General features: G+C 46.3%; 1 pseudogene; it reads right to left on the reverse strand.

Moving 5' to 3' along the window:
• Positions 1–671: 671 nt before the first annotated feature.
• LOC139181531 (testis-specific Y-encoded protein 1-like) lies at positions 672–17,715 on the reverse strand (annotated as a pseudogene).
• Positions 17,716–18,310: the final 595 nt, after the last annotated feature.

The raw sequence follows: 18,310 nt of genomic DNA on the forward strand, positions 1-18,310 counted from the left end.
TGTCCAGAAATATGGGAGATGGTGTCAGTAGGCACTGTGTCCTGCCCTTTTGGGATCCCTGTCCATTTCTTCCCCCAGCTGTTCAGTATTATCACCAGCCAGCCTTAGGTCGTTTCTGGCATTGTGGTTGTGAGGAGAGGCCAATTGGTGGATGTGGAAATTCACAGAAGACCCCAAAGTCAGCGCAGAAGTGCCAAGGGACAGTGGAGAGAAACCCATTCCAACTGGTGGTGCTTTCCAGGAGGAAGGTCTGGGCTTAAGGGCCCAGGGGAATCTCAAACTCAGTGAGCAGCAGGAGGCCTGGGGGTGGCTCAACCTGGGGAAAGATGATTCTGATAAAGGTGGTTGATTCACCCTGTCTGTATCAGAATCACCTAGGACTCTCTCATCTTGTAATCAGAGTTTCTTCAAGTGAGACTTGGAAACATGGAGTCCCCAAGCCTCCAGTCTCAGCTTGTCACTTGCTATCAGTATGACCCGAATCCAGGCTCTACATCCAGCCTGCATGAGCCTGAGCATCCCCATTTGGGAAAGGAGAGTATCCCAGCCTCTACATGGCTGTCCCTTCAGGGCTCACTTTGATCCCCTCACAACCTAGTTTTCTGTCAGTAACCTCTCATGGCAGGATCTACCTCCCTAGGAAGTACTTAAGGAGGTTGAGCCACAGGTCTTCACTGATTATCTGCTGGCAACACGAACAAGGTCAGCATGGAGCTCACCAGGATCCGAACACTTCGTGAACAGCGAAGAACTCCAACACAAATCGCCAATTCTGCAGAGGCCCAGAGCAACGCCATCTCAGCAATCCTGTTTGACCCTGGGCTGGTTGTGATCTAACAACCAGTTGAGGAAGTTAAGACTGCTGGTTTCCAGCCTGTGGCTTGGAGGTCCTCGTTTATAATCCCAGAACCAGTGGACTGGAGTGGAATTACAGGGCACACATCCTGGAGAAAGACAGGGGAGGCAGGGAAGGATCGTGCAGGAGGAGCATCCACTCTTGCCCCACCCACCCACACCACCCTGGGAGGCAGATTGTACCAGTGATGTCAAGGTAGTACTCCTTAACGATCACTGTGTTCCTGAAGTAGGGTTTGCTCCGAAAAGCAAATTAGAAGCATGCAGTGGGACCAGGGATGCCTCACTTCCTGCACCTGCCAGGACTAGGAGGAGGGGAAATGTACAAGTTTCTAAGGTCTGCAGCTTGCCTGCAGAGCAGGCATCAACAGCTTCTGCTTCTCCACTCCACGTGCTCACGCCACATAAGATAATCCCCCACTTCCGTGCCCAGCTCCCCTACCTGTCCTCATTCTCCCTCACTGACCTTCATCGATCATGTAGCTAAGCAAGACTTAATGTTGTTCACTGATCATGATGGATAGTTGGCGGTTGTTCACAATCTGATGCAAGTCAAGGAGCCAGTCATGCCACATGCAGGGCCAGGTAAAGCCACAAACAACAGGGCTAGTCTGGGAAGGAACAAGTGAGAGGGTAAGAGTCAGGAAGGCTAGGGGCCCACAAACGGAGGAAATAGGCTTCAAGTGTCAGACATTTTTATCTCTCTCTTAAGCAGCAGGAGGAAACAAACTACAAGTGTCAGATTTTTTTTCCCCTTTTCTATAGAAAATTAAAAGGAGGCTTCTTTTAAAATGCTGTGTTGCCATGAGGACACCTGGGTCCACCTGAACTTAACTTTGCTTAAACCTTGAGCCAACCAAAGCATTTTTCTTATGGAAATGTTTTTCTGAAGCTATGTTAATGAACTATGTATTTACTCTAGACTCTGTCTTTCTTTAAGTGGGTTCAGTCTAAGACTCAGAACTGAGAATGCCTCAACAAACCAGTATGTTTTACTCATACAAGTGTTCTCCTAATCTATGTTAATAAGACTATGTATTTGCTTGGAAACCGGCCTTTCTTCAAGATTCATGTCAATCCATTTATGGCCCAGGATGACTCACCTTGTGCCAATGTTATCTCAAGATACATGTTGTGGGTGAGGGGCCTGGTGCCACTCTCTGAGTGTTGAGACATTTCCTTTCTCTGATTAGCAGCCTGCTGCTGCTGCTAAGTCACTTCAGTCGTGTCCAACTCTGTATGACCCCACAGACGGCAGCCCACCAGGCTCCCCCATCCCTGGGATTCTCCAGGCAAGAACACTGGAGTGGGTTGTCATTTCCTTCTCCAATGCATGAAAGTGAAAAGTGAAAGTGAAGTCGCTCAGTCGTGTCCGACTCGTAGCGACCCCATGGACTGCAGCCTACCAGGCTCCTCCATCCAGGGGATATTCCAGGCAAGAGTACTGGAGTGGGTGCCATTGCCTTCTGCATAGCAGCCTACTAGTCGGTATATAACTTCCTGCTAAGACTAGCAGAGGGCGGGGGACACTCTTTCTCCCCCTTCTGATATCTATGTCAGAATCTTACTCTCTCTTTTATACATTAATAAAACTTGATTACACAAAAGCTCTGAGTGATCAAATCTTGTCACTGGCCCTGGACTGAATTCCTCTCCTCCCCAGGCCAAGAATCCCAGCGTCTTTCATGGCTCAGCAACAGCCTTTCACAGGGACACTGGAACAGATATCTGGAAGCACTCCGGGCACTCACCCTTGCCTGCCCGCCCCAGTGTCATAACACTGCCCAGCCAGTGTCATAACATCAAACATGCTCACGGCTCTTGGTCTGCACTGGTCTTTGGCGTCTGAAGTTGTCTGCGTTCGCCAAGGGAGGGTCTGTTTCTGACCACTTCTGATCTCTGACTGGCTGGAGTGTGCTGAGTAGTGGCATTTCACTGCTTAAAACGTCAGGAATTACAGTCCTTTTGGCACACCTTATCTGCGGGCAAGTGTGTGTGTTTGTATGGGTATCTGTGTTTAAAAAGAAAGCCCCAAGTCTCTGACCTGCTCCATGTCTTCACAAGGATGTGTCTGGAGTCATCTGGCACTTACAACATACCAGCCAGTAGCCCCTTCCATCTCTACCTTGGGTGTGGAAAACCTCCTGCTTCTGTACTGCACTAGTGGGAACAACTACAGGGGCTCTGACTGACCGGGAGGGGTTGTGGGACTCGCACTGTCTCTGTTAATTCCTGGGATTATCCACAAATACAATAATAACTCTCTGGGAATGCTACTCTTGCCTGATGTTTCTGGTCACTCCTGACATAGAATCCCCACCCCCAGGGTACTGCTCCTCTTCAGATGCAGGCCAAAAGGAGTCACCCAAAGTCACGGCTCAGACACTTACAGCTGTTTTGGCCATTCGCAAATTCTGCCTCTGCTGTATCTTTGGACCTCGACACCCTCAGCACCCAGTTCCCTCGGCCACCCCTCACCTTGCCTGTGCCCTTGTTCCCATCTCTATTCCTGTTACTGGTCCTTCTCCTCTTCCTGAGCAGCTGACTCCGAGGAATAGCAATCAGGATAGGGCTTGGTTCCAGAAGGCTGCAATGCCCTGGAAGATGGCGCATCTCTGAACCAAGTGACCCTTCCTCCTCTGACGGTTGATCCACCTGATACGAACGTAGGCCCTGTGATCTTTCACATTCCCAGAGTTAAACCCACTGTCTGAAGGGCCGCCAGTGACTCCAGCCCCTCCAGCATGGGCCGGTAGATCACTCGGGGCTCCTGGCCTTGCAGTTCCTGGCTATGCTCTTCCGGCTTCCCCTCTGGCTCCTGCAAGCACAACTGCTCGTGGTCCATGTCCGCCAACACTTCCACCTCCTCCGTGCTGTCTTCTTTCACCAGCAGCCTGACCTCTTGTCTGATCCCTGTGAACTCTCCCTCTTACAGGGCCTCACCTTCCTTTCTTCACCTCCACTCTGAAGAGAGCTGCCTCCTTGTTTGGTGCACCAGCTGGTGCCTCAAGGTCCCTGACACCCTAACCAGGATGGCAGGACCCAGGGCCTCCATCCCCTGAAGACTTGGCCTCACAGCTAAGAAGATCCAGAGTCCCGGGGTGCTGCCGCCATCTTCTCGCAGCATCTCACTCTGGACGTGTCCCTGGCTGTGGCTTGAGTTGGTGCAGCTGTGAAGGGGTTGGACATGACAGAACAGCAGGTGGCCTGCACAGCCGATGTAATGCTTCATGGTCACCCAGTGGCCATAGCCTCCTCCTTCTGGGGGTGCCCTGAGACTGAAGAATGTGGTCGGGGACCACCTGGAGCAAGATGCGTGGGGCAACTAGATTGCCCAGGCTATCGGGTCCCCTAGGCTGCTGGAGCTTTGAACCACTCCCAGGCTGCTGGGCCCAATCTCAGCCATTGTCAGAGAGGGTAGTAGGCATCACACTCTATGGATATGCTCCTAGACCAAAGGGAGTCGCCTCAGACACACTCCCACCCCTCCCCCTGGGCCCACACCAACCCCTCCCCTCTCACCCCTCCAGCCCATCCCCCCACCCCCACCCACGGTTTACAGGTCTCCAGTGAGCCACGTGAAGCCTCTGCTTCACTGAGCATCCACCTCCAGGCACATTGCCTGACTTCCATCTGGCAAAACTCAGGTGCAAGCTGCCATTTCCTTGGCCTCCAGAAATTCAAACCATGAATTCCCACTTCCATATCCAAAAAACACACTCCTGTTTCTCACAGGACCTTTAACCTCTGGGTGTTCTCCCAAAGTGTCCCATCAAAGGCAGGGGAGCAATATGGCTGGGTAGTTTCCTTCATTGAGCAGAGGACCTGATGTGGTCTGGATGATAGGAGACTGGGTACAAATGCAGTTTGATACAGTTGAGCTCCTTTGCTCAGGGGCACCAGAGCCACAGGGTACAGAGCTCTCTCTATCTCTGTCTCTGCTTCTGGCACACACTGTTTCTCTGTCCATCTTTCTTTGTGTGTAGTAGGGGCTTGTGTCTGTGTGTCTCTGCCTCTCTGACTGGTGCTGCTGCCGTCTGCCACTCTCTGGACACCAGCTGTCATAAAAGACACTTAACCTAGGCATAAAGCCAAAGCTCTCCTCCTGTGTGAGTTGCACCCACGGGAGATCTGACTTTGTCAGTTCACACAGCTGGGTAATGCTTTCTCAAACTTAGAGGCAAACACAGGCAGTCTCTCCTAAACTACAGAAGGAGACAGGTGTCCCTCCCTCCCTCACATGGTGAACATGAACACTGCGCAGGACTACGGTGGCTTGGCCACACTTTGGACAAGGGGAGAACGGGGGCATGCTCTAGCTGGCATGAGGGAACTCCATGAAACATGCTTGAATGCGAGTCAGTGAGAACTAAAGACAGCTCTCCATTAAGGGCCATGACTCACCGGTGCCAAAGGCATTGAAGTCTACCCATTTAGCATATACAGGCCATTTCAAAGTGGTGCTGTTCTCATTAAGCCTCCAGGTTGAGAACACAAAACAGCCTATCCTGTCTCTCCAGCCCAGTGGGTCTGGGTTAGGGGAGCAGGGAAGGATCAACTGAAACCATCCTTTGCATAGTCCTGATATCCAAGCGTTCTGTGAAGAGTATAAAGAGTAATGTTTTAAACTGGCAAACTCTGCAGGTAGCAGCTGTTTATGCTGCAGTCCCATCAGTCAACCAAAGCTTACATAAAAAGCAAGATGTGCTCATGCCCCTGGTCATTTTGGGGAAAAAATGCTGCTACAGTTGAGAAGGACAGAAAGATCTTTGTAGCTGGGTGTCCAAGGGGCTGTAGCCCTGCCCCCTCTTCTGTGCCTGGGAATCCACCCCATTCTGTTTCTTGGCTCTTTTTCATTGTCACTGACTTCGCACTGGTGCTTTCTAACTGCCTATCCTTTCGGCAAGGGATCCAGGGTGCAGCAGCACACTCAGAAAAATGAAGGGCCCCTTTAAAGGAGGTGTCTTCCTCATGACTGCTATTCACTAATGCCTGGAGCCTAAATAGAGCAGGCTCTGAACTGGAACCTGTCTCTCACTGTCCCAGGGTCCCTGCATGCAAATACCCTGCCATCCTTGCTTCATCCCTGTTCCCTCCCTCACAGGAAGATGCTGGCAGTGGGGCACTCACACACACACCCCACACCTGCAATTTCCTCACCTTTCTGCACTGCCAGGTAGCTGGAAGTGCCCAAACAGATTCCACGCTCACAGCCTGTCTCTCCTAGGATGCCTGGGGGTTCACCCTGAGAGCCTAGCTTAGCATGTCATTTGCCTTGCATGGTGCCAATATGTAACACACTTGGAGAGGGAATGTGCTGGCTGACAGGCTGATCCTAGGCAGCACTAGCCCAGGACTTTCCCAGATCTCCTTCTCACATGTGTGGAACAATCTGCAGTGAAGCTGGCTCTCATGCCCATCCTCCTCCTTCCAGTCTCTTCCTTTTTCCAAAGGACCCTGGCCTCTTCAAAATCGGGGGTCCTGCCCTAACCTCGTCCAGCATTTCCACAGGGTAGCCAATGCACCACAGACTGAGGGGTCCACAGACAGTGGTTTTAAATCCCCACATCACTTGTGATTTATTTCCTCTGGGTGACTCCTCAAACCCCCCACCACTGCTTACTGATACAAACACACAACACAGCAGAAACTGTGGGCTTGTTTATGCCTCTTGATGTAACTGCAGATTTGCAGAGTCACTGTTCAGTGTTATCACCTGTCATCCTTTCCTCATTCCTGTCCTGGACAGGGGCATCAAAGAGATGCATGGACAAGTTTCCCCTAGTCTGTGAACCCCTCGTGCCTCCTCTTCTGGTTGCTCCATATCTCATGTTCTGTCACCTTCGTCTCTGAGTCTGCAGTGGGAAGGACCCATGCACACACACACACACACACACAGACATGCAACACAAACACACCCATGTAAGGGAAAGGGACACAAATGCAAACAGGGAACATGTGGCAGTACACGAAGAACGACTGGTTCATACAAAATATAGAGATTTCCATATTTCTTATAGGAAAATCTACTTTCTGATCTTCAAATGTGAACTATACCAAAGTTCAAATTCCATGAAGGAGCATTAGCGCCTAGATTTTGATATAGGGAATATAGAGAATTCCATATTTCCTGGCAGAAAATCATTGTCTTGATATATGTATGAGGAATGCAAAGAAGTCCATATTTCATGAAGAAACAGTGGTGCCAATATTTTCACTTGTGAAATTGGGGTAATACCATATTGGATCTCCATATGTTAAGAACAGCAATGCCTAGATGTTCATGTGTGAAATGTGGAGTATCCCATATTTAATGTAAGAAAATCACCGCCCAGGTTTTCATATAGGAATTATATAGAATTCCATATTTCATGTAAAAATCTCTGCATACAATTTTTAATAAAGTGAAATAAAAAATTCAATACTTCTTGTAGTAAAATCAGCATTGAGATTTTTATATGTAACATATAGGGAATTCTATTTTTCATAGAGTAAAACAGTCACAATGATTTTCATGCCTGAAATATACAGAATTCCATATTTTATGTAGTAAAATTGGTACACAGCATTTGATAGATATCTTAAATATACACAATTCCAGATTGCATATGGGGAAATTGGCACACAGGTTTTCCTATGCGATACACATAATGTTCAACACTTCCTCTAGGAAAATTTGAGCAGAGATGTTCATATGTGATACATAGAAAATGGATGGCTCTATTTCAAATGATAGAGAATTCCACATTTCATATGGGAATATTGGCACTCATATTTTCATATATGAAGCATAAAGATTTCCTTATTTTTGTACAAATATCTGGGCCAAGATTTTCTTATATTAAATGTGAAAAATCTCATATGACATGTATGAAAATCTGTTCACAGATTTCTATTTGTGAAGTGTAGAGATGTCCTAATTCATGAAGGAAAATCGGTTCCCTGATTTCTATAATGTGAAATATAGAAAATTACATACGTATGTCAGAAAATCTCAATTAAGATTTTCATATTTGAAATATACAGAATCCCATATGTCAATATAGCAGAAAATCTTTGTTCCAATTATCACCTGTAAAATACATGTGATTCCATATTTCATTTAAGAAAATCTGCACACTGATTGCCACGTGTGAAACATACAGAATTCTGTATTCCACATTTGAAAATCTATGCCCACAAAAGCCATGCCAATATTTTCATATGTTTTTTAGAGAGAATTTAATATTTAATGTAGGAAAACGAATGTCCATATATTCAAAGGTTTAACATGGAGAATTCCATATATTGTGTAGGAAAATGTTCTCACAGATATTCATAAATGTAACATAAAGAAGTCAATATTTCCATCAGGAAATCTTTTCCCAGATTTTCATAGAGTGTATTCCATATATCATGCAGGGCAATCTGTGCCTAGATTTTCAAATGTGAACTATAGAGAATTACATATATTTAGTGCAGAAATAACAGCACTCATATATTCATATGTGAAATAGTAGAGTATTGCATATGTAGATCAAGGAAATCTGCACCCAAATATCTTTGTGTGAAGTATAAAATATACCAAATTTCAAGTGAGATAATCTGTATCTAGGTTTTCATTTTTGAAATGTACAAAGTTTCTATTTCATGAGTGAAAATTTGCATCATGCTTTCATATTTGAACTATTGAGAACATACTTCATGTCAGAAGTTCTTAATGGAGATTTTCATATGGAAAATATATAAAGTTCCATATTTCAAGCAAGAAAATGTATGCTCAAATTGTCCTATGTGAGATATACACAATTTCATATTCTTGTAGGAAAAAGTGTGCACAGACATCCAGATGTGTGACATCCCATAAACCATGTATCATGACCAAAAACATACAACTAGATTTTCAAAAGTGAAATGCAGATTTTGTATTTCATGTAGAAATCTCTGCACCCATATTTTAATATGTAAAACATAGAAAAGTGAATATTTCTTGCAGGAAAATCATCCTTCAGGTGTACATATGCATGAAGCTGGGCATCCAAAGCCAGTGATCCAGAAAAACCCAGAGGAATAGGGTGGGGAGGGATGTGGGGTGGGCTTAAGGATGTTTTGGACACATGTGTACCTGTGGCTTACTAAGGTTGATGTATGGCAAAAACCATCACAATGTTGTAGAGTCATCATCCTCCAGTTAAAATAAAGAAATCAATTTAAATTACTGACAAAATAAGAAAGAAAAACACAAGGAATTCTATTCAGTGCTCTGTAGTGACACAAATGGGAAGACAGTCCAACATGAAGGGATCTATGTAAGCATATACTTGATTCACACTGATGTACAGCAGAAACTAGTACAACAGTATAAAGTAACTATAATCAAACACAAATTGATTTTAAAATATTGCAATGCAACTACACCTCCAGCAGTGAATAAATAAATGGTTCCCCCATTTGCAATGTCATTAGGGACATTACGCTAAGTAAAATATTTCAGCTGGAGGAAGACAAAAACTTTATCATCCCGTGATATTGTTAGTTAAAATACCTGAGTTATAGAAACAGCGAGTTGAATGTGGTTATCAAGGGCTAGTGGAAATGGACCATGATGGTCCAAGGTACCAACTTTAGTCATATGCTGAATGATCTCACCAAAGAAGATACTGTAAGAGGGCAGGAGGAATATGGAGCTGCACACTGAGCACATGTCCATTAGTGAAGTTCAAAATCCAGCTCCACCAGAGTCAGCCTCTCAGAAGAGTTTAGTTAAAGATATATTGCAGGCTTATATAGGGGTCTTGTTTTTGTTTCCATTCAGCCAGTCTTTGTCTTTTGGTTGGGGCATTCAATCCATTTATGTTTAAGGTAATTATTGATAAGTATGATCCCATTGCCATTTACTTTATTGCTTGGGGTTCGAGTTTACACACCCTTCCTATGTTTCCTGTCTAGAGAAGATCCTTTAGCATTTATTGGAGAGCTGGTTTGGTGGTGCTGAATTCTCTCAGCTTTTGCTTGTCTGTAAAGCTTTTGATTTCTCCTTCATATTTGAATGAGATCCTTGCTGGGTACAGTAATCTGGGCTGTAGGTTATTTTCTTTCATCACTTTAAGTATGTCCTGCCATTCCCTCCTGGCCTGAAGAGTTTCTATTGAAAGATCAGCTGTTATCCTTATGGGAATCCCCATGTGTGTTATTTATTGCTTTTCCCTTGCTTCTTTTAATATTTGTTCTTTGTATTTGATCTTTGTTAATTTGATTAATATGTGTCTTGGGGTGTTTCGCCTTGGGTTTATCCTGTTTGGGACTCTCTGGGTTTCTTGGACTTGGGTGATTATTTTCTTCCCCATTTTAAGGACGTTTTCAACTATTATCTCCTCAAGTATTTTCTCATGTTCTTTCTTTCTGTCTTCTTCTTCTGGGACTCCTATGATTCGAATTTAACATTGTCCCAAATGTCTCTGAGATTGTCCTCATTCCTTTTAATTCTTCTTTCTTTTTTCCTCTCTGATTCATTTATTTCTGCCATTCTATCTTCTAATTCACTAATCCTATCTTCTGCCTCTGTTATTCTACTATTTATTCCCTCCAGAGTGTTTTTGATCTCATTTATTGCATTATTCATTATATATTGACTCTTTTTTATTTCTTCTAGGTCCTTGTTAAACCTTTCTTGCATCTTCTCAATCCTTGTCTCCAGGCTATTTATCCGTGATTTCATTTTATTTTCAAGATTTTGGATCATTTTCACTATCATTATTTGGAATTCTTTATCAGGTAGATTCCCTATCTCTTCCTCTTTGCTTTGGTGGGCATTTATCCTGTTCCTTTACCTGCTGGGTATTCCTCTGTCTCTTCATCTTGTTTGGACTGCTATGTTTGGGTTGGCCTTCTGTATTCTGGCAGTTTGTGGAGTTCTCTTTATTGTGGAGTTTCCTTGCTGTGGGTGGGGTTGTATGGGTGGCCTGTCAAGGTTTCCTGGTTAGGGAAGCTTGTGTCGGTGTTCTGGTGGGTGGAGCTGGATTTCTTCTCTCTGGAGTGCAATGAAGTGTCCAGTGATGAGTTATGAGATGTCAATGCTTTTGGAGTGACTTTGGGCAGCCTGTATATTGAAGTTCAGAGCTGTGTTTCTGTGTTGCTGGAGAATTTGTGTGGTATGTCTTGCTCTGGAACTTGTTGCCCCCGGGGTGGTGCTTGGTTGCAGTGTAGGTTTGGAGGCGTTTGATGAGCTCCTGTTGATTAACATTCCCCGGAGTCAGGAGTTCTCTGGTGTTTTAAGGATTTGGACTTAAGCCTCCTGCTTCTGGTTTTCAGTCTTATTTTTACAGTAGCCTCAAGACTTCTCCATCTATACAGCACTGTTGATAAAATATCTAGGTTAAAGATGAAAATTTTCTCCACAGTGAGGGACACCCAGAGAGGTTCACAGAGTTACATGGAGAATGGAAGAAGGAGAAGGGAGATAGAGGTGACCCAAATGAGATGGGGTGGAATCCAAAGAGAGAGCAAGCTAGCCAGTAATCACTTCCTTATGTGCACTCCACAGTCTGGACCACTCAGAGATGTTCACGCAGTTATACAGAGAAGAGAAGAGGGAGGAAGGAGACAGAGGTGGCTAGGAAGATAAAGGGGGGAATTAAAAGGAGAGAGACAGATCCAGCCAGTAATCAGTTCCCTAAGTGTTCTCCACCGTCCGGAACACACAAAGAGATTCAGAGAGTTGGGTAGAGAAGATAAAGAGTAGGGAAGAGATAGAATAGAGGCGACCTGGTGGAGAAAAAGGAGAGTCCAAAGGGGGAGAGAGCAGTCAAGAGAGTCCAAAGCGGGAGAGAGAAATCTCGGTCCCAAGTAAAAATGGGTACTGAAGATTGGGTTCTTAAAGGTACAAGATTGATAACAAATACAAAAAAGCAAAGATTAAAAATCTAGAGCAGAGGTTGGAAAGTCACAAAAATTATAAAGTATATATATATATGAAGTTTGCTTTAAAAATATGGTCTCTCTCTTTTTTTTTTGCAAAGTTATGGTAGGTTATAAAAATTAAAATTAAAGGAGTAATTGAGGACTTAAAAATTTTTAAATATTAAAAAAAGTAAAGAATGATAGTAAAAATAGTAAAAATATATCTAGGACTTTCTCTGGTGTTGTTGTGGGCAGTGTGGGGTCAGTTCGTTTTCGGATAGTTCCTTGACTTGGCTTATATTTCTCAAGATCTATAGGCCCCTTCCTATGTAGTTGGTACTAACGACAGGGTTTTAATCTGTTGCACCTGTCACTTCCAAGGCGGTTCCCTCTGTTTTAGCTTCTTCTGTTTGCTGGTCTCTTCAGTGTCTGATTTCCGCCCTGACACAAGGGGGCAGTGGTGGACATTTTTTTAGGCTCACTTGTTCAGTCCTGCTGTGGGGAGGGAGGAACACTGCAAACAAATAACACTGGCGTGTGCTCGCAGTGTCTCGGCCACACTGGGTTTGCCCCCACTCACGGCGTGTGTGCTTTCCCTGTCTACACTGCTTAGGCTCTAGGTTGCTCTTCCGGGAACTGAGGCCGGCCCTGGGTTGTATGCACTTCCCAGGTTTAAGCCACTCAGGTTCAGGTACTCGGGTAGTCCTCAGAGGTACAGACTCGGTTGGGTCTGTGTTTTGTGCCCTTCCCAGGTCCGAGCAGCTCAGGTGATCAGGTGTTTGGCGATCGCAGTCGATGTGACTTATCGCCTCCCCCGTCCCTGCCACTCAGTTTTCTGGGTGTACAACTGGTGCACCTTCTCAGGTGGATCTTGACCGTCCAGAATCCCAAGAAGTCTTAGCTAGCAACGAAGCCTGCTTGCAGTTTGGTAGATAATGCCTCTCTGGGGCCTTGGTTGCCCGCTTCCAGCTCTGGCTGCCTGTCACCAGAGGGGGATGGTCCGCAGCCGGCTATCTTTGCTTAGTCCTTTCTTCTGTGAGCAGGCCTGACAATGTCTTAGGTTAGGGCTTTTTGCATAGCTCTAGTCAGTCCTTTGTTCTGTGAGCAGGCCTGGTGGCGTCTTACGTTAGGGCTTTTTGCATGGCAGCTATCTCACAGTCTGGTTTGCTACCCCAAGTTAGTTCCCTCAGATTGCCCTCAGGGAATTCAGGTCCAGTCCTTACTCTAAGCAATGCATCCTGCGCCTCCCTACCCAGCCCCTGCTTGCTAGTGGTGGATGCAGGTGTCTGCCCTTGTTCTGTGCTGGGGGAGCTACCATTGGGCACGTAATCTGTGGGTTTTAATTATTTATTTATATTTCCTCCCAATTATCTTGCCCTCTGTGGTTCCAAGGCTCACCACAGACTTGGCAGTGAGAGGGTTTCCTGGTGTTTGGAAACTTCTCTCTTTTTAAGACTCCCTTCCTGGGACAGAGCTCCATCCCTACCTCTTTTGTCTCTCGTTTTATCTTTTAAATTTTTTCCTACCTCCTTTCAAAGACAATGGGTTGCTTTTCTGGGTGCCTGATGTCCTCTGCAGGCATTCAGAAGTTGTTTTGTGGAATTTACTCAGCGTTTAAATGTTCTTTTGACGAATTTTTGGGGGAGAAAATGGTCTCCCCGTCCTATTGCTCTGCCATCTTAGGACCGCCTCAACCACAGAGACTGAACACTCTGGTTATGTGGGGAAGCTCTAGGGCTGAGGCATCGAAGACTTTGGCCTTAATTGTTTGAGATGCCGCCTCTTGGCTCCCATTCAAGGGGAGCCTTTTCTTCTCCTTTCAGGGCCTCATATAGGGGTCTGGCCAGGTCTGAAAATCCAGGGATCCATATCCTGCAGAACCTGCTGCTCCCAGGACCTCGTGGACCTTCTGGCGAGTGGTAAGGGGAGGGTTGGCATAAACTGCTCATTTCCTTTCAGTTCCCAGCATTCGCTGGCCCCAGATGATGTTAAAACCTAGATCTTTGACTTGTCTTTTACAGATTTGTGCATTTTTCTTTGATACCTGGTATCCAGCTTCCATTAACAAGGAGACAAGAGTCTTTGTTCCTTCTAGGCATCGAGCCTGTGTTGTGCTCAATGACCTATTTCAGCAGGACACAGTCTAACTCCTGTCGATGAAATTGCACGAAGTCAGTGGCCAAAGCTCTGCTGAAGAGAGTAGGGGAGTTCTTGAATCCCTGAGGAGGCCTCATCCAAGAGAGCTGTTCCTTGTTTCCCATGTGTGGGTTTTCCCATTCAGGGGCAAATAGTGGTTGGCTGACAGGTGCAAGCTGGAGGCAGAAGAAGGCATATTTCAAGTGCAAGCAAGTAAACTGTTCAGCTGTGGAAGGAATCAGTCCTAGTAGGGTGTACAGTTTAGACACTGCCGGGTGCAGAGTAATTGTTGCCTCGTTTACAGCTCTTAAGTCCTGAACCAGATGGTAGTCATGCGACCCTGGCTTCTTCACGGTAGTAGTGGGGTGTTCCAGGGTGACTGACATTTCATCAGAAGTCCGTATGGAGTAGTCTGTCTAAATGATCCTGGATTCCCAGCTGGGCCTACCGGGGAATTGGATACTGTTGTAGTTTAACAGGCTTAGCTCCTCTTTTCAGATCAGTCAGGATGGGAGCTAGGGGTTTTGCCAGGCCCGGAGCATTTTCCTAGGCTGTTTCAGATCAGTCAGGATGGGAGCTAGGGGTTTTGCCAGGCCCGGAGCATTTTCCTAGGCTGAAACTGGTGGGTACTCAGTCTCTGATTCTGGAAGAATGGTCCCTTCTCCTGGAAGGGAGGAATGCAGGCGCCATTCTTCATCTCACCTTATAGCAAGAGTCATAATCAAGGAGGAAGGTGGACCTGCTAGCTTTAGGAGAGGTTACCCATCATGCAGAAATGGAAATCTGGGCCCCCATCTTAACAAGCAGGTCTCTTCCCATCAAGGGAATAGGGCAGTTGGGCAAGTGGGGGAATTCGTGCTCTACCTCATGGCCCCCCAGTCGGCATTGTCAAGGACTGCAAAACAGCCTGCAGGTCTGGGTGCCTGTGGGTCTGGGCGCCTGTGCCCCAGATCATGTGATAGTTTCTTTTCCCAGTAAGGGGACTATCTCCTGGGTGACCACAGAATGCTCAGGACCAGTGTCCACCATAAAGTCCATTGGATGGCCCCCTACTTGAATTCTGAAAATGGGTTCTCGAGGACCCAGTTGGAGAGAGTCCAAGTCTCCTCTGGTTGGATTCTGCTTGAGCTAGCCCGATCAGATTAGTGCCAGGTGGCTTGCATTGACACCAGCTCGGTGGACCTGTTGCTTTGGTTTTCTTCTCAGGGTGACTTGGGCACTCATTTCTCCAGTCTCCCTTTTCCTTGCAATAGGCACACTGATCGTGGCTGAGGGGAATTGTTCTTTTTGGATCTGGACCCCTTGCCTTATGGTGTGGTCCCCCCAGGGGTGAACACTTTGACACGGCAGCTGCCAAGGGTGTGACTTTTTGCTTCATCCACTTTTTGCTGTTTACTTGTGATTGACAGATACTTTGTTGGCAAAGAATTTCTGTGGCATTTTTATCTGAAAACCTTCTAACTTCTGTAATTTTTTTTTTTTTTTTTTCAGATGGCCGATTGGGCCTGTCCCTCAAAGGCTGAATTTATCATCCATTGATATTTAGTGGTTTCAGGATCAAAAGGGCTGAAAACACAGAAGGCCTCACACAGCCTTTTGCAGAAGTCGTCCAGGCTATCATCTGGTTCATGTAGCACCTCAGTGGTCTTAGCGATGTTAGTAGGCTTTTAGCCTCATCTTTTACCCCTTGTAGGAGAGAGGGCCTGTGGATATTTCTCCAACTGGTTTCTTCCCCCCTCAGTGTTAGGGTACCAGTGAGGCTCTTCCTCTGGGAAGTTCTCCCAAGCCCAGTTTTCCACATCTAATTGGCCCCCTGGGGCATTGGCCTGGAGCCATTGTCTAGCCTTTGTCATGACTCATCGGCATTCCTCTGTATTCAATAGGGTGAGGACATACTGCAGGCAGTCTGCCCAGGTGGGGCGGTGGGTCTGGAAGATGGATTCTAAGAGACCAATCACTGTTTGGGGCTTTTCAGAGTATGAGGGGGTGTGTTGTTTCCAGTTAAGGAGATCAGTCATGGAGAAAGGCCTGTAGTCAAAAAATGGGTCAACAGAGCAGAAACTGTGAGCTTGTTTATGTCTCTTGATGTAATTGTAGATTGTGGAACCACTGTCTGGAGATGTCACTGGCCATCCTTTCCTCTTTCCTGTTTTGGACAGCGGCACCACAGAGATAAACTGACCAGTCTCCTGGAGCCTGTGGATGCCTCGTGCCTCCCCTTCTTGATCCTCCAAGTCTCATGTTCTGTCACTTTCATCTCTGTGTTTGATGTGGGCCAGACACATGCTCACACACACAGAAAGACAAGCAAACACAGGTGACATAAGCAAACCTGTGTAAACACACACGAGGAAGGCACAGTGACACAAACACAAACAGGGAACACAGGTGTTTCAGTAGCTGAAGATGCCTGTGTCCAGAAATATGGGAGATGGTGTCAGTAGGCACCGTCCTGCCCTTTTGAGATCCCTGTCCACTTCTTCCCCCAGCTGTTCAGTATTATCACCAGCCAGCCTTAAATCGTTTCTGACATCGTGGTGGTGGTGAGAGGACAATTCGTGGATGTGAAAATTCACAGAAGACCCCAAAGTAAGCACAAAAGTGCCAAGGGACAATGGAGAGAAACCCATTCCAACTGGTGGTGCTTTCCAGGAGGCAGGTCGGGACTTAAGTGCCCAGGGGAATCTCAAACTCAGTGAGCAGCAGGAGGCCTGGGGGTGGCTCAACCTGGGGAAAGGTGATTCTGACTAAGGTGCTTGATTCACCCTGTCTCTATCAGAATCACCTAGGACTCTCATCTTGTAATTACAGCTTCTTCGAGTGAGACTTGGACACATGGAGTCCCCAGGCCTCCAGGCTCAGCTTGTCACTTGCTACCAGTATGACCCGAATCCAGGTTCCACATCCAGCCTGCATGAGCCTGAGCATCCCCATTTGGGAAAGGACAGTGTCCCAGCCTCTACATGGCTGTCCCTTCAGGACCCACCTTTGATCCCTTCACAACCTGTGTTTCTGTCAGTAACCTCTCATGGCAGGATCTACCTCCCTGGGAAGTACAGCAGGAGGTCGAGCCACAGGTCTTCACTGATTATCTGCTGGCAACATGAACAAGGTCAGCATGGGGCTCACCAGGACCCGAACTCTTTGTGAACAGCGAAGAACTCCAACACAAATTGCCAATTCTGCGGAGGCCTAGTGCAACCCCATCTCAGTAATCCTGTTTGGTCCTGGGCTGTTGTGATAGAACAATCAGTTGAGGAAGTTATGGATGCTGGTTTCCAGCCTGAGGCTTGGAGCTCCCCCTTTATAAACCCAGAACCAGTGGACTGGAGTGGAATAACATGGCGTGTATCCTGGAGGAAGACAGGGGAGGCAGGGAAGGATCACACAGAAGTAGCATCCACTCCCTTCCCCACCCACCCACACCACCCTAGGAGGCAGGTTGTACCAATAAAGCCAAGGTAGTCCTCCTTAATGATCACTGTGTTCCTGAAATAGGGTTTGGTGCAAAAAGAAACTTAGCAGTGTGCAGCGGGACTAGGGATGCCTCAGTTCCTGCACCTGCCAGGACCAGGAGGAGGGGAAATGTGCAAGTTTCTAGGGTCCGTAGCTTGCCTACAGGGCAGGTATCAACGGCTTCTGCTTCTCCACTCCAAGTGCTCACACCACATAAAATGATTCCCCACTTCCCTACCCAGCTCTCCTACCCACCTGTCCTCATTCTCCCTCACTGACCTTCAAATCGATCATGTAGCTAAGCAAGACTTCATCTTGTTCACTTATCATGATGGATAGTTGGTGGTTGTTCACAATCCGATGCAGGTCAAGGAGCCAGTCACGCCACATGCAGAGTCAGGTAGAAGCACAATCAATAGGGCTAGTCTGGGAAGGAACAAGTGAGAGGGTAAGAGTCAGGAAGGCTAGGGGCCCACAAACGGAGGAAATAGGCTGCAAGTGTCAGACATTTTCATCTCTCTCTTAAGCGACAGGAGGAAACAAACTACAAGTGTCCTATTTTTTCCCCTTTCTATACAAAGTTAAAAGGAGGCTTCTTTTAAAATGTTGTGTTGCCATGAGGACACCTGGTTCCATGTGAAGTTAACTCTTCTCAAACCTTGAGCCAACCAATGCGTTTTTCTTATGGAAATGTTTTTCTGAAGCTATGTTAATGAACTATGTATTTACTTTGTCTTTCTTCAAGTGGGTTCAGCCTAAGACTCAGAACTGAGAATGCCTCAACAAACCAGTATGTTTTACTCATACAAATTGTTCTCCTAATCTGTGTTATTAAGACTACATATTTGCTTGGAAGCCTGCCTTTCTTCAAGATTTTTGTCAATCCTTTTATGGCCCAGGATGACTCACTTTGTGCCAATGTATCTCAAGACACATGTGGGTGAGGGGCCTGGTGCCACTCTCTGAGTGTTGAGACATTTTCTTT

The sequence above is a fragment of the Bos indicus genome, chromosome X (genome assembly GCF_029378745.1).
Source record: "Bos indicus isolate NIAB-ARS_2022 breed Sahiwal x Tharparkar chromosome X, NIAB-ARS_B.indTharparkar_mat_pri_1.0, whole genome shotgun sequence".
NCBI classification, from domain to species: Eukaryota; Metazoa; Chordata; class Mammalia; order Artiodactyla; family Bovidae; genus Bos; species Bos indicus.